The sequence below is a fragment of the Cupressus sempervirens genome, chromosome 2, assembly GCF_028749045.1.
Source record: "Cupressus sempervirens isolate cs-2001-9-10 chromosome 2, ASM2874904v1, whole genome shotgun sequence".
Lineage (NCBI taxonomy): Eukaryota > Viridiplantae > Streptophyta > Pinopsida > Cupressales > Cupressaceae > Cupressus > Cupressus sempervirens.
The window spans coordinates 774,691,993-774,704,647 of NC_143119.1; the positions used below are offsets into that span (position 1 = coordinate 774,691,993).

The 12,655-nt window shown below is 34.5% G+C and overlaps 1 pseudogene; it reads right to left on the reverse strand.

The window, feature by feature from the left end:
- Positions 1 to 8,881: 8,881 nt before the first annotated feature.
- Positions 8,882 to 9,461, reverse strand: LOC149575766 (ubiquitin carboxyl-terminal hydrolase 3 pseudogene; annotated as a pseudogene).
- Between the last annotated feature and the right edge of the window lie 3,194 nt (positions 9,462 to 12,655).

The window sequence follows — 12,655 nt, forward strand, 5'->3', positions numbered from 1 at the left end:
TTCAAGGCACAGTCATCTCAGCCTTGTACTTTCATTAGTTATGAAGATGGTGTGAAGGCATATAGACTTCTAGATACTGAGACATATTAGATATTTGTGGAGAAGGATGTATATTTTGAGGAAAGTTCACCAAGCTTGTCCTCTCATCCTCTTCACACATCATACAGTGTGGACACTGATAGTGATTTCAGTGATAGTGCTTCAATAGATTCAGACATGTGGGGTTCTATCAACAGTTGTAGTAAGAGGTCACTTCATCAGTTCAGTCCACATGCATATATAGCCACAGTGATAGGTCCAAAATAGTAGGGTACATCTAGTCTTCCAGATATAGGTTCAGTGGCAGATTTGGGGGATAGTATTCATGATCTACCTCTTCTTCTTGATGCAAAATTACCTTCTTTAGTTGTCACAAGGGTTCTATATGACTCTCTTGTTCATTCTTTGCATGATTGATCCTCACAGGTTGAAGTGATTGTGGATACTTATGATCGGCAGTTGCAATAGGGTTCTTCATCAGTTGCAAAGATAGACAGTTCTTTTGGACAAGTTCTTCAACATGTTGAGCAAGTTTTAGAGACATCATTTATTCATGGGGTTCTTTCCACACACAGTAGAAGCATCTCATTTGTACCCTTGGCATTGTTTCTTCCTAAGGGGAGGAACACCATTCTGTAGTCTTGGATTAGCTTCTTCATCGGATTAGTCACTGTTTGACATTCTTCTTTTTGTGGGGGAGAGCCCATCTTGTCTCTCTTCCTCTTCTCATCATTCTCTTATGTATATACTAGATGTATGTCATAATGGGGGGCTCTTGATTACTCCATCTATCCATACATTGTTTCATCTCTTTTTTTTTGGGGGGGAGGGTATTTCTCATGAGGTTTTCCCTCTTTCCATGCTTTATGAGAGATTGCATATCATTATGTACATGGATACCTAACATGGCCTAGTAGTCGAGACCCATATTGCATTGCATCCTAGATTTTGTAAGCTTAAGTGCATTCCCCTAAGTTGCACGTAAGGGGGGGTGTTGGTGTAAATAAGCATTTACTTATTACACTTACTTAAGTTTACTTAGGTTAATGCATTATTTAACTATTTTGCATTATTTTATTATTATTTTAGGTGAGACACTTAGGAGTTTGTGTACTCTCATTGGTTATGCAACTCTAATTTTGCACATGGTGTCTACAACATAGGAGTATGCATCATTCACTGAGTTGTCATATTGACAACATAGTTATCTGCACTCCTCATTTAGCACATGTTGTCTACACCACTAATTTGCATGCTACACCACTGTAGGCTTATCCTCACATCATCACACTTAATCCCGTACACAATGGAGGATAACTCATATCTGGTGGACATGTGCCTGGTTGTATGACATATCATGATGTTGACTTCTATGCATTCTAGAAGCTCTCTTGAGGCCTTTATATATAGGCACTCCTAGTGTACTCTTAAGTTGTCTAAGCTATCATATTGAATGAATATCACCATTCTAATCATACTCTATCTATTTTGGTCTACTCCTTGTGTTGAGTTCTTTAGTTCTTGGGTGAATTCTGGCCTAAGCCAAATTCTTACAAGGCCAACTTTATACTGTAGTATAAAAGCTTGTGGGTATCATTCCCACCCTAGTTTTACTTTCTATTTGGAAGGTTTCTGGGTCACCAAATATTTGTGTCAAAGTGTTATGTATGCTTTCATAATTTTAGTTTCTCATGCATGTAGTTAAATCAATATTGGATTAATTATTGATTGGATTAAATTTTTAAAAGTTTTAGAAGTTATTGATTCACCCCTCCCCTCTTGGTAACTTAGCCTTTAAGAATATTTCTCGCAATAGATTATTTTCAACAATTGGTATCAGATCTTTGTGGTTCTCAGGAGAAAAGTTCAACAAAAAGAGTAAAGATCAAAAACCATGGTATCAGAGCTTTGTGGTGTAGCCATGGGTTCTCCACTCTCACCAGTCACCGCTCACTTATATATGGAATAATTTGAGGCAATGGCTTTATGCTATTTCCCCCTCAAACCTAGGTGGTAGAAACACTATGTAGATGACACCAATGTTTATTGGCCTCATGGCCTAGACAAGTTGGAACATTTTCATAACCATATCAACAATTTAGCTCCTTGCATCTCATTCACCAAGGAAATGGAATTTGGTAACCACTTACCTTTCCTTGATGTATTAATCCTAAAAAAATATGATGGTACCTTGGGTCATTGATTTTTTCATAAATCTACCCACACTGACCTTTATCTCCATGCCACCTCCCACCTCCACCCTAGTCAAAAGGTTGGGATCCTAAAAAGACTAGCCTTAAGAGTTCTTAGGATCTGTGACAATGACAACTTCGAGCAAGAGCTCATGCATCTGTGTCATGTCTTCAAGTGGAATGTATACTCAGACAAGAAAATCTCTACTACTTTCTACTTGGTGAAATCCTTCTTTCTTTCTCTCTCAAGACCACCTCCTTCTATCCCTAAATCTTCCTCTTTCATTTTTATTCCTTATGTTGCAAGCATTTCCAACAAGATCTCTAAGATTTTGGGCAAAAAAGGCATTTGTGTTGCCTTTAAGCCCTTATCCACTGTACGATATTGTGTCCCACCCATTAAAGACCCTAGAGATACATTTTTTTGTTTTGAAGTCTACAAGATCATGTGCTCTTATGGAACACTGTACATAGGTGAAATTGGTCAGTCCTTTAACACTAGAATAAAAGAGCATGCCACCAACATAAAGAATGAATGGGTCCTCAAGTCTACTTTAGCTAAGCATTCTTCAGCTACTAAGCATCACATTTTCTTAGAGAAGACGCAAATTGTGTATAAGGAAGATAACTTTGTCAAAAGAAAGCTCAAGGAAGCCATTGTTATCAATAACAACACTGCTAACCTCAATAGAGATGAGGGATGGGGTTTAACCATGTCTTGGCAACCATTGTTATCCTCCCTATGAAATTCCCCTTCTCATGACCTCTTGTCCTAATCTCATCCCTTCTTTGTTACCCCCTACCTTATTCCCCCCTTTTTCTTTTTCTTTCGTCACCTTTGTTGTCCTCTCCCTCCGTCTTGGATCCTTTTTATTCTTTATCACACTTTTCTCCCCCCTCTTTTGCTCTCTCTCATTTAGGTCGGGAGGTGCTTTAGTAAACACGCTCTTACACACTTATCTTTTTCTTTTTTCATCCCTACCTTCATGTACTTCTCTTTTAGGTCTTGGGCCTTTCCCTCGTGGTGGCCTTATATATATGTGTGTGTCTATGTGTCTATTTCTGTGTGTAGATATAGGTGCATATATATATATGGATGTATGTACATATATGTATGTATGTATATATTTATACATTTTTCAACACATCCCCTTGGTTTATCGGTTGTTTTATTTATTGCTTCACTTCCTCAACTTTAGGGTTTCTCCTGTGTTCTTGTGTCCTAATGTTTTATTTTTTCTTCATCGTTATATTTGTGTTTGCTCTCTTCTTGTGTTTCTTTATTTTCCTACATTCATAAACACACACATACACACATATACATACATATATATGTATACACACACAAATATATACATACACACACACATATGTACATACATACATATACATATACATATACATATACATATACATATACATATATATATATATACATTATATATATATATACATATATATATATATATATATATATATATACATATATATATATATATACATATATATACATATATATATACATATATATATACATATATATATACATATATATATATATATATATATATATATATATATATATATATATATCACTTTTTACTCTTCATGTGCTTACATTTGTAGGTTTTTATTTTGTTATTCCTTTTTTCTTTTATTTATTTATTACTTTTAATTATTTTATTGTCTCCTCATGATCTTTGGTCTTGTGGGCTTTCATCACTTGACCTTTTCTTTTGTCCTTTGACTTTCTTTTCAACTTTATACATAGATCTTTGTATATTTATACACACACACACACATAAAAGCTTTCTTTTTTTTAAGTAACCTGTTTGACTTTTCTCCATTTATTATCAGGTCTCCCCTTTATGATTTATATATTTTTTCTCATTTATGTTTAGGGTGGGTCTTGTCAAGTTTATGGTGTACCTTCTCTCTCCTCCCCTATCGCCTCCCCCCTCCTTTAACAATTGCTACATTTTTTGTCTGCTATCTTATGTTCTTTTCTCTCTAGCATCGTGATGATGGATCATGTAGTATGATCTGAAATGTTGATGTAAAAAAACTAGACACAATCAAACCCAGAAATCAAAAAGCATTGTTATGGATTGTGGAAATCTAATAGATCTCAATACATAAAGAGTTGGCCAAATACATCTTTGACAATATTTTCAGATATTTTAGGTAGCCCAACATTGAAAGGCCACAACTCTCGAATTGTTTCTTTGATTGGCTATTATAACCACTTTTTGAAAATGTCAACTCCTGATCTATAGGCTCAACACCATGCAAGTGCCCTTTTGTTGAGTTTTTAGACCTCATTCGGGCACTCTAAGGTCTCCAATGGTGAGCTTGAAGATTTTTCCACAAAATTTCCACCGACTTCTCTGATACTTAAGTTGGAGCAATGATATTTTTATGGTAGGCTTATAACTCTAAAATGAACCTTCTTGTAAAAAATTTGAACATTGTGAGCTCATATGACAAACTTACTAAAAATTGCAAGTTCCCATAAATAGTAACCACCCTATCTACTAGTCTTTATTAAAATAGAAAAGACTAACAATAAAATATTTTTGGGTGATGGAAGATTGCTCTTGCACCCAAGATGCTCCTACATCAGACACCTTGGGTAGTTTGAGAAGTGACTCCATTACGTCTCAGGTGTTTAGAGGAAAACCAAGATGATTAACCTCCTCCCTTGCTAGCCATGATGAATCCTCTAGTGACCTTCCTTTCCATTTGACTAGATATTCTTCATAAGTTATGTTCCTCATACTTTTGTCAACATCGTTATCCAGTATCTCCTCAATCTCCTATGTAGTCAAACTAGAATTTAGAATACTCCATTGTGCTTCTGCAACTTCATCTCCATCACCTCCTTTATAACACTCTGTCAAATCTAAAATATTAAATATTAGTGAAATATTCAATTCAGTAGGCAACTCCACTTAATAAGCATTTCCAGAATCATGCTCATTATCTTGCATGGTTTAAACTTCTTCATCTTTAGCTTATCATATGTACCCACTGGAAAACGTTCCTTTCTCAAATAAACCATGACTTCATCTCCAACTTGAAGTTCTTTATACCTCTTTTTCACATCTACCTTAGTCTTGTACTATGTATTCATCTTTATGATGTGTTTCCTCACCTCCTCATGGATGTTCTTCAAATGTTTAGCAAATTCTTCTACTTCAACACTACTTATCTCTCCTTTATTCAAATGTCATAATTCAAAAGCATTTCTAGGACTACTCCCATATACAATCTAGAATGGTGATTTACCAGTACTCTTGTTCACAGAATTATTATATGCAAATTTTGCCTATGGTAAAATTAGATCCCATCCTTTTGGCTTGTCTCTAACCAAACAATTCAGCAAGTTTCCAAAACTATGACTCACGACTTCTATCTGTTCATCAGTCTATGGATGATGTGATGGACTAAACTTCAACTCCATCTTTAATTTCTTCCATAATATATGCCAAAAAAACCCAAAAAATTTGGTATCCCAGTATGAAACTATACTCTTTGGAAGATCATGTAGTCTCACCACTTCCCTAGAAAAACTCTACCACATGAACAACATCACTAGTCTTCTTGTAAGGTATAACATGTACCATCTTTGAAAACCTGTCAACCACCACAAAAATAGAATCATGCCCACATTGCGCCCTCAGTAATCCAAGAACAAAATCCATGCTGACATCTTCCCATGGCTTCTCTGGTATGGGTAATGTAGATACAACCTTGTATTCTGCTTTACTCCTTTTGCCATCTGACATACTCTGCAACTTTGTACAAACTTCTTCGCATCTTGCTACAACTATGGCTAGTAATAATTCTTAGTAATCAAAGCTATGGTATTATCTCTACCAAAATGTCTAGCCAATCCCCCACTATGCTTCTCCCTGATGAGATTCTCTCTCATTGAACTTCTAGGAATTTACAACTAGCTTCCTTTAAACAACATACTATCCTAGATCATGAAATCCAACCACTTTTTCTTGTCAAGTGTAACAGGTTCTATACAAGCCTTCCAATCTTCACTAAAATTAGGATCATAAGGATACAAAGTATTGAGTTCCTTTAACCCAACCACCTCTTTCTGTATTTCTGTCAGTAATAGTTGTCTTATACTAAGAGCATCTGCAACTATGTTAGACTTTCCACTCATGTGTTTCAAATAAAATTTATAACTCTACAAAAAATCAACCCACTTCAAATGCCTTTGGTTCAATTTTCCTTGACTATTCAAATATTGTAAAGCTTGATGATCAATATAAAAAATAAACTCCTTAGGAAGAAGTTAGTGTCTCCACTTATTCAATGCTTGAACTATAACATAAACTTCTTGATCATAAACAAAATATTTTCTTTTTGCATCATTTAACTTCTCACTAAAATAAGCAATAGGTCTACCTCCTTGGTTCATAATAGCTCTTATTGTAGTACTGTTAAGTTTCAGGATTTGCACCCTACTAAACTAGCAATGTTCAGTAACCCTTACTTAACATGGGAGTCATTTCACTATGTGAGATTGGCTAATGAAAAGAAACCTCCGGATTCTAGGCTGGCTCCTATTGGATTCTTCAGTGAAAAAATCTAAAACTCAATAAAAACTTGCAGGGAAAAGGTAATAAATGACTAAAAAACAAACCTAAAACCTAAAGTTTAAACTAAGGAGGTGATACACCAAAAGTTAATATGAAGATGTAACAAAGAGGATTATATAGTTCTATGAAACATACATAAAGCACAACTTCCTATAAAGGCTTGCACAAATGATTTATAATAAGGTTTCAGTAGTGAAACTACAAAAAGGAGGATAAATTAATACCTCACTTTGATTAATTTCATCTAAAACCACATATCATAACCTGCAAGAAAACTTACTTTTCTACACAAATCTACTAGAAAAGACAGAAAGACAAGGAATAAGAAAACATTCACAAGTTAATCCATCAAATCACTCACAGATGCACATAGAATTGTAGAAAGGAAAAGGGCTTAACAATTAACTCCACAAAGCATGATCACACTATTGTTATTGGTATTATATCTTCAAAAATGTTGAATTAAAGACCCTATAACAAAGCTCAGGACTCAGAAAGATATCTCAAAACTTCATCATACAATCAAAACCCCCTAAAAAATGAGTTCCCCAACTCAATCCGTACAATACCCAACTTTTTTGGGTCGTATGCCAATGGATAGCCTCAAAAAAAGGGCTTAGACACTTCCAAAATGAAGTCCCATAATGTCTAAGACTCAAGTAACTTATAACTGCCCCCCATGACTCATCAAAACTACCCTAAAAATGCTCTAACAAGTCATAAAGAGTCACAACCCCCTATATTCTCTCCATATGTTTCCCAACTGACTTATAAACTTTAAGACCATAATAGGAGAATATAATGACTCACTTGATTCCTCTTGCATTAATAAAAGAAAAATATCTAATGACTTATAATCACGGCATTTAAATATTTATACTTCACATTAACATTTATGCAAAAGGAAAACAAATAAATAAAGTAATGTTCTTGTTATTTTGCATTTTTAGAATTAAGAAAATAATATTAAATGATTAGAATTAATCATTTTAACATAATTTCTTTGTTATAGTTATGCAAAAATACCAAGTAACATTATAGATTTTAGAAGGCTTCTAAGATATTAACAATGAAATCAACCTCACTCCCCTTAAATACAAATGAAATTCAAAAGGGATTATAATCCCATAAAAAAGCCACAAACCCCAAGTTATATAGAAAATGATATAAGGCATGGAAACTTAAGTTTACCCTAACTCTTATCATTTGATATTCTGAAGCCTTCGAATAAGAAAGGAGAGGGATGAGGGTTTGAGGAGACTTGCAGAGTCGTCATTTACATCTGATGGTTTTTCTTTCTTCCTCCATATACATTCGTTGGAGCTCACTCTATGATAGTTGTTCATATCACTTGAAGGTATGAAACATATATCATTTTGTACATGAACTTGTTTTCATTGGTCGCCATGAATATTTTTCTATTTGAAGCTATTGCTCTACTATTATGTCATTTAATCCACATTTTCATTTGGATCTCGAATGCATTTTTGGAGTTTAACTTTGTCATTTGCAGAATAAGATGAATTGTATTGTTAAATTTATTGTCTTTACAAATACCCAGATGGGTTTCTTCGAAGAGCATGATTTTTTTTGTTGAAAGTTTCATACTGAGGAGCTTCTTGTTTTAAACCCGTCTAGCTTGATGTTTGAACATCCAACATATGTGGGTGTCCACTTTTAAAGTTGGAAGTTATATATGCCATGCAAAATGATGCGTGTTGCTATACTTTACTATTTGGGATTTCTGTTGTATCTGATATTGTAGAACCCAAATGGGGTTTTGTTGCTTACCTCTATATTTGAGTTGTTGAACATTTTTGGGTTTATTACTGCTATATTTTTTGGGTTTTACCAACACACAGATTTCCTTTGTTGTCTTGTATTTTCCATAAAATCTATTTTCAAACTGAGAATAACGTGACCAGTAGAGTATGCCTGCTCTGAGTTTATCCAGCTATTACAACCTCTATATCTCATTTCTACATCTTACAAAATAGCATCTTTAAATCATTACCATTTTCTAATCCAAGCTCAGGTTTTCTTTGACAGCGCAATGACATTGAAATCAACAGAATTAGGACATTTTCGAACAACATTTTGAATAATTTTGAAAGTGTCCTTCAAAAAAGTTTCACGTGAACTAGGTTCCATCTAATTCATATAATTGACCATCAACACAAGTGAAGCAAACAAAATGCAAATCCACATCTACATTCAGATCGGGAGCAATAGTATCGCCTGTAGAAGCTGCAACGGAATGTGCATCCTCCAATTGTGCATCCTTCTCAAGGTATTTAGCACGTTGTTTAGCATTCATATTTGTAGTTGATGTAAAGAATTTATCAAAATAGGACCCAGTAACCATATGAACCCCTGATCTAATGTTGGCCATAACATGGAGGAGGCCAACAGTCCCATAAGAATTTCCAACAGTTTGCTTCATGAAATATAGATTGTTACTCAATTCCTTCTATCCTTCCTTAGTTCCCTCAGTTCCCTCAGTTGCATTGATTCCTTTCATTCCCCAAAACCACCTCCTAGTCTGCGTGGAATCCAACCTAGCATCAACTGTTGTCGATTGTAGTCTACAATGACTTGACTCCTTTTCCATGTTTTTTTGCTTTTGGTTTTGTATATCCCATTAATAGATTTCCTCAACCTATTGATCACTAATTTGAATGCTTTCACATTTTTGTTGATCAAACCAATAATCAAGCCACTAGTCCATTTCATTGTTCCAAAGGATAGCATCAATTGTAAGTTGCCGAGCAGCTGAAATCCATCTATAATAAATAAGTATTCAGATCTACGGGAATGATAGAAGTGATATGCAATATTGTGAGATTCTTCTGATCACACATCCATCATGAATTGAAATCCCATCCAGTTTCAGTAGTTGTAGCAATCTCACAGTAAAAAAGTTTCTTTTCGGCTTATATTAATCCATCAACAATTTCCTTATCAATTTTTATAGATTTTAGTCTTAGGATGTTCCACATTGCATATAACTCTGAGAATTTTCTTCAGTGGCCTTATCAATTTTTATAGATTTTAGTCTTAGGATGTTCCACATTGCATATAACTCTGAGAATTTTCTTCAGTGGCCATTGTGATATACTACTGAGGATTTTTTTAGTAAAAAGGTACCATGTATTATTTGAGTATGATGCAACATAATAAGACACCACTATGTCCTATCCTTCCAAATCATTCAAACTATCTAAAATAGCCATTTCATCAATTGTTGCCTCACCATATTAATCTATGCTACCATTGTTAAGATATCATTCCTCTATCTTATTTAGCCTCATAGCAAAATGAGGAACTTTCACAAGTCACCATCACGGTCTTTTATTGATTCATTATGTTTCCCAGCTTTCCTTGCAAGCTAAATAGCCTTGGATCCATGAAAAAGTTGATACCATTTCTTTCCCTCTCTTCCTGAAGAAAATATTAAATGTTGTATGTTTCTATCATTTTTGAATCCTTGAGCTTAGTTTGAGAATGCCTCCATCTACAGACATAACTACATTCTTTTCATGCATTTCTTTCAGTAAGTACATGTTTGCCATTTGTGATGTTAATCATTATTTATTGTTGTAATCCTGTAGCATAATGTTCTGTGAGGTTTGAGCATAGGCTCGTGACATCACAATAAATTTATGCTTTCTATTAGTTTATTTTCTCTCTTAATGAAATGCATCAACATATAAAGCATGTAGTTTTATAGATAGGCGGTCATTGCTTAGATCCTTTGGGATCTAACATCAGTTGCTTTCATGTTTTTTGCAACTACTAGAAAGTGTGGAGTTTGAAGCTAGATGAGTGCATCAGGAAAGATTTCATAACCAGTCAAAGCAACAAGCAATGACTGGTTATCTCTACTCTTTATTTCTTTCATTTATATATATATATCTATTCATGTATTTCCTTATGAAAGAAACTTAGTACAGTGAGCTATACTCACGGCTTGTGTGAGATCATTTCTTTCCAGCATATTAATTCATTTCATTGTTTGAAAACATCAATATATATTTGATAGTAAATAAATACAAGGACATTCCTATTGTTAAAATGAAATGAATATAACTTATGTACTTTCATTGCATGTATGCTTAAAATTTTACATGTGTGCAAAATTTTAGTAACAAGTACCACTACCATCACAGTCTACTTGAAACACCTTGTTAAAATTAGGAGGTGCTAAAATAGGCTTCTTAGTAACCTTTTTTTTCAATAGATTAAAATTCTTATCTACTCGTACAATCCACTTAAATTATTTCATGTCCTCTACAGTCCACTTAAATTCTTTCCTATCCCCTCTCATTGTTTTAGTCAAGGGTCCACAAATACTACTAAAACTTCTTATGAACTTTCTATAAAAACTAGCTAGTCCATGAAAAGATTTTACCTCTATCGCGCTCTCTTGGAGTAGGCCATTCAAGGATAGCCTTCACCTTCTCTAGGTCCATTTTTAAACCTTCTACTGAGACTACAAATACCATGTTCACCAACTCCTTCTTTACAAAACTACACATCTTCAAGTTTATCAACAACTTTTATTCCCTCAACTTATCAAACACCTTATGAATATGGATCAAATTCTCCTCCAATGTCTTACTAAAGATCAAAATATCATCTAGGTAAACAATAAAAAACTTACCAAGAAACTCCTTCATTACCTCATTCATGAGCCTCATGAAAGTTCTTGGTGCATTGGTTACCCAAAAGGCACGACTAACCATTTGTACAGTCCTTTGGTCTTGAAAGCAGTCTTCCACTCATCACCTTCTCAGATATGAATCTGATGGTACCCACTCTTCAAAACTATCTTTGTAAAATACTCAACTCCACTCAAATAGTCCATAATATCATCGATCCTCAACAATGGAAATCTATACTTGATTGTGATCTTGTTGATCACATGAGAATCTATGCACATCCTCCATTCTCCATTCTTCTTTGGTGCTAATACTACTATTATAACACATGGACTTATACTCTCTTCCATCAACCCCTTATGCAACAACTCATTAAATTTTTTATTCAACTCTTCCCTTTTTGTTGGTGTCATTATGTGTGTTGCCTTGTTTGGAAAACTAGCTCCTAGAACCAAATCTATTTGGTGATTGATCTTCCTCATTGGGGGCAATCCATCAGGTACATTATCTGATAAAATATCAAAAAATTCTCCAAACATATATGTAGCTTCTATAGGTACCTCCTGTACTTGTTCTTTATTATTTTTTAGAATTATAGCAAAACACATATGCTCACACTTAATACCTTTGAGAAAGTCTTTTCCATCAACAAAACATATTCTAGTAGCACTACATACCTTTTCTTCTTTCCCCTTCAATGACTTCAACTTATGTTTCACTCCACCTTGGCCAGAGTGTAGGTATTTTCTCGCCCATCATGTATAGCATGCCTATCAAACTACCATGGCCAACCTAGCAACATATGACATATGTCTATATGTATGATATCACAAAGTGCCTCATCTAGGTAGCTTCCAATCTTGAACTTCATTGAGCATTGCTCATTGACCATGACCTTGTGGTCATCTTGCACCAAAGAAATATAGCATGGATGCAAGTGTTTCTACCTCTTTAGCTTCAACTTAGTGACCATCATTTCTGACACCAAATTGTTAGTACTTCCATCATCAATGATCACATCACCATAGTTATCTTCAGATCTGTACTTTGTGCAAAACAAACTTCTTTGATAAGGTTCATTCTCACCACTCGGAAGGACTCTTCTATTAACTAGGAGTTCTCCTCTTTTAACATCTTTAGAATG